This window comes from Pyrus communis, chromosome 13, assembly GCF_041283825.1.
Source record: "Pyrus communis isolate YQ-2024b chromosome 13, ASM4128382v1, whole genome shotgun sequence".
In the NCBI taxonomy this organism is placed as follows: Eukaryota; Viridiplantae; Streptophyta; class Magnoliopsida; order Rosales; family Rosaceae; genus Pyrus; species Pyrus communis.
In genome coordinates this window covers 12,645,225-12,650,380 of record NC_142577.1, presented here as the reverse complement: position 1 = coordinate 12,650,380, position 5,156 = coordinate 12,645,225, and positions in this window count along the sequence as shown.

The following is a 5,156-nucleotide window of genomic DNA, read 5'->3' as shown; positions in this document are numbered from 1 at the left end:
ACAACCAGGCCGAAGAGAGACTCAGATCCTGTCAGGTGTTATTGGTCCACCTGCGCGCCGTGTTCCTGCTGAGTTGAGAGCATTTGAGGATCTTGGCATAGCACCAAAGCACTTGGAAGAATCTTACCTAGCCACTCTCTTAGCTAGTTAGCTTTGTAAGTTTGTTTTCCCCAAAGACGACGTCAACCTTATCCGTCTCGGAGTTTTCAAAGTTGCTAGCAAAATGGCTACAGGTGAATCCTTTAGTCTTAGTATTCCAGTCTTAGCCAATATTTACAACTGCTTGAGCATTGTTTCAAACTTGGCGAGCACCGAAGATCGTGTTGCAGTACTTCCCTACCACTATGTGTAGGTTGGTTGGGTGAGTACTTCGGCACTCATTTTTCTTCATCAATATTAGACAAGCCAGGGCTTTCTTCACCAACTCCAGTCAAGCCAGGGCCTTTGATGACGAGGTATTCTAGCATGCTTGTCGCAAAGAGTCTTAATGATTCGCAGGCGCAAGTGCTATTTAGAAGTTGTAAGGGCTTGAGGATAGACCACATCTTTGTTCAAACGCGGTGATGTCTTGTAGATGACTTATACCTTCGTTCATTCAACTTGAGGACAGCAAGTGGTACTAATTCTTCTTATTCACATAATGATAAGCCAAGAGAGGGTTATTATACGGTTACTGTGCAACTGGCACCTCTTGATTGTGCGAGTGCAGTGCCTTTGCAAGATAGATCTGTGACTTTAGCTCATCAACGTCTATGCTCATCTTCCCAACATCTCGATGCTTCTGAAGGGGAGGGCGATGAAGTTTATTTGCACGAAGATGAGCTTGTTCTGCGGCAATGTCAACAAGTTTTGAATAAGCGACCATGCGAAGATTCTTTGGATGATAGCGATGTAAATTTCCATCTCAAGAAAGAGAAGATGTTTGAGCCTCCTTAATTTGACTTGGAGAACATGGGTGTTCATTCCTATATGGAGATGTTATTTGGAGGCGATCCTCCTATGGCCGAGGAGATTAGGGATCCGCCTGGTGTAGAACTCATTCTAAATCTAGCAAGTTACCCAAGCTTGCTGTGTGCAGGTGATGGTGTGCAAAAACCCGTCATGCGTCTAACACCTTTGCCGGCTAGCTCTGAGATCTCTTTGAAGGGGCTGAACCTTAATGGCACGGAGCAATTTATCCATCGCATTAGCTTCGCACGCCCATGGATCTTAAGAGCCATATTGAGTAGAGTATTTTCAAGTGCCCGTTAGAGGACCTTGCTTTGCTCGATGAGGACTTATTGAAGCTTGCTTTGCAATTGACCATCTTAATGTTGATTCCTCGCTCTTAAGAACCAAGATTGCCGAACTTATGGCTACCTCAACTGAGTATTCTTTCTTGCATGCCATTTCCTTGAAGAAATTGAGTCCAGAGATTAAAGCTCAACGACATAAGGTGATCAAGTTATAGGGACTTCTTTAGCTTATGTCCAGGCATGGCTAGAAGCGTTGGTGTGTGAGCGAGAACAATTTGAAACCAAAGCATCGTGACTTCAAGTTGTTCTCTCAGAGCAGGAAGCTACACTTTCCCATCATCAAGAGATTTTACGCCTAGAGCAAGAGAATGGTGCGGCCATGGAAGTGCCTACCTTGTCTCCTATCGACGTAAAGACTTTGAGGACTTTGGAAGGCTTGCTTGAAGATAGTCGCCGTAGTTTTAGGGACATAGCTTTCAAGTAGTGTCTTCCATTTTTGTGCTTTAAGCCTTCTTTGCCTTTGCTCATTTTTGTAATAAGGCTTTGTAGCCAAAAAAAAAAAATTTCTTTAAAGAAATAAAGTATTCATATTTGAATTTGCTCTTCATTCTTCATAGTGTTTGTGTTTTGTTGATGATGTGACTATACTTAAAGTTTTGAAGTTTCAAGTTGCCTACGTACCTTTGGTTGTGGAGGGATCAAGTCATGATGTAGTTCAAATGGATGTTGGCGATTTTAATGGGGATTATGAAGGTGATTTTTTTTTTCTTTTATTTATTTATTTTTTTTTTATGTTTTTGTTTTTGTTTTGGTTTTGCCATCCACAGTTTATGCTCTTGTGAGCCAGGAGCGTTGGGTATCGCTTTTTAAGCTCATGCGAACAAGGAGTGTGATGTGATATATAATAGCACACAAATTAAACCCTCTTATTGACAATTGTAGTAAAGATGTAAGTAGGGATCGTTCTAGGCTGGGGATTAGGAGGGATTGCTAATCTACTTAAAACTGACTCAAAACACAAAACTAGGCTTAAAAACACTTAACTAGACTCAAAGAACTTGAAACAAACTAAAGAGACTCAAAACAACATAAAATAATCAAGTAGACTCAAACTAGACACTAAAGGGTGATTTGGATGAAAATTAATTTTAAGTTGACTCAAAACACTTAAAAACACAAGTTTGGACAGATTCTAACTAATTTGACACAACAAAGTAAAGGGGATTCGGTTTTTGACGAATTTAAAGTAAAGATAAGTAGATTAAAGACTTAAACAAGTTTGGCACGAAATTGGGGGAAAATATGGGTGATTGGCTAGCTAGAGGGTCCTTCTCCACACATACCACACTTGCATACAAATTGATTTCCAGTTGCTTTTCCAATAAACCATGAACCTCAATGCCCCAGATTAACCGTGAATAGCACTAATTAACCCTTAGATTTTCCTTAAGTCATTGAATTGGATGGACAACGCATCGGCAACCAAATTATTCTTTAATAGTTCCCTACATGAACAGCATAATAGAGATACAATCAAAGATCATTAAGCTTTGTGAAAATCATAAGCATTGACAAGGCATTCGTAACTATGAACAACATGATACTCCTGCCAGGAATTTACTTAACACGATTGTGACTAGCAACCTCCATTACTTATGAATATAAGTAGCATGTCTTGCATGGCAAGAAAAGGGATAGGTGGAGCATCCTCTTTAGGGATAGGATTTAGGCCTTCTAGAACATATATTTAAGTGTCCCAATATAATTAGGGATCCTCTTGGCAGCTGAAACATAAGTAAGAAAACATTATGATTGACTAAGTCAAAATAAGGTAACTTGGATAATGTTTCCTTCTTTGTAGCTGATTCCTTGTCTTCCAAGTCTTGAATTAATTTCTTCAACTCTTTAGCATATTCCTAGCCCTTCTTGAACTTCAATTTGTCCATCCACCTTGCTCCATGCATGTGCTATCCATTCCAAGCCTAAAACTGCTCTAAAATGCTCCAAATTGCCTTTTCTTGTCACTTTAGTCAATTGGACCTCCAAACACACGAAAATAAATTAAATTACTATAATAAGTAGAAACTTACTCACTAAATGCAAGGAATTAAACTAACAAAGTCGCATAAATATGCTCCTATCAGGGTGTTGTGTGTCATTTAGTGCCGGCTGCAATTTAGACTCATGTAGGTGAAGAGTGTTGTGCCGTTTGCAGTTTAGGCTCGTGCAGGTGAGGATCATTGAGTGTTTGCCTTAAGGGTAGTATCGCTTCAAGAATCTTCCATTAATGGGGCCGATCTTCAAGCCATATTCCGCCATGATTAAATAGGCACCGTTGGTGTAGACCTCTTGTATTACATAAGGTCCATCCCACTTTAATGTGAACTTGCTTTTTGTCTTGTGAATTGTGATGATGGGCCTTCGTAATGCTAAAGACAAGATCTCTAGTTTGGAAAGACCTTGGGCAGACCTTCTTGTTGAACACCTTGGATAACCATGCTTGGTAGTATTCCAAGTGTTGTTGAGCTCCAAGCCTCCTTTCGTCGAGTGCTTCCAACTCTTGAAGTTGCAACTTTATGTTTTCCTCTTCAGTCAAGCCTTCTTCTATAGTCATCCTTAGTGAAGGGATCTGATTTTCAAGTGATGGGTATGAGTCCTATGTGCTGTCCTATATGCCCAAAGTGCTTCGTTTATTCTTTCATGTCAGACTCTCTTTGTTTGGCTGATCACCTTTTTTTAAGAGGTTGCATAGCATTTTCTTGAATGCTTCTGCAAGACTGTTGGCCGGAACATGATACATGGAAGACTTGTGCTGCTTGAACTTGTATTTCTTGCAAAGCTTGTCCACGAGTCGGTTGGAGAACTATTTTTCGTTGTTGGTGATGATGTAGCATATCGATAGATGATATGTTCTTTGATGAAACGGACGACAGTTTCCTTTTCGACTTTCCTTAGGGGTACGGCTTCAGGTCGCTTGGAGAAGTAATTTGTTGTGGCTAGGATGTAGGCCTCTTCGGCAGATAATTTTGGTGCAATTGGTCCCACGACATCCAATTCTCATGCATCAAATGGCCATGAAGCAACAGTAGGGTGTAATGGCTCAGGCGGTTGATGTATGAAGTTGGCATGGAATTAATAGGCTTGGCACCTTTTGGCGTGTTCCAGGCAATCATTCACCATGCTTGGCCAGTACTAGCCCATCCTTTTAAGCTGGAAGTGCAGCTTTGGTCTAGATTGATGTGCTTCACATACGCCTGAGTGTGCTTCTTCCATGGCTTGATTAATTTCTTCCTTACCTAGGCATCTTAGAAGTGCTCATTCAAAAAAGCGTCGGTAGAGTGTTCCTTTGTAGTAGAGGAAGCAAGGTGTTCTTCAACATATTTCAAAACGGTGTCTAGGATCGTCCGTAAGCTTTCCATGCTCCAAGTAGTCGATCAACTGCTATCTCCACTCTTTGTATCATCCAGTAGCATTTCAATGACAGGCAGGATTACCCATCTTTGGCAAACTGGCATGTCTGCATCTTCATCTTCTCCTAACGCCATACTTGAGGCTAAGTTAGCGAGAGAGTTTGCCATTTGATTTTCTTTTCTTGGCACATGTTCTAGCATTACGGCCTCAAACTTTCGTAATATTTTAGTTGCTAGCCGAAAGTATGGGAAGAGATCATCTTTCCTCACTTCATAGTCAGTCAATAGTTGATTGATTATGAGCTTGGAGTCCCCATACACTTCTAGCGTTGTGATTTCCATGTCGATCGCCATTTAGAGTCCGATAATTAGTGCTTGGTATTCAACGACATTGTTGGAGCATAACTTGTTTAGCTGGAATGAATAGGGTAGTATTTGTCTTTGTGGTGGCATGAATATTACTCCTGCCCCCACTCCGTCTTTTCGTGCAGATTCGTCAAAGAACATTGTC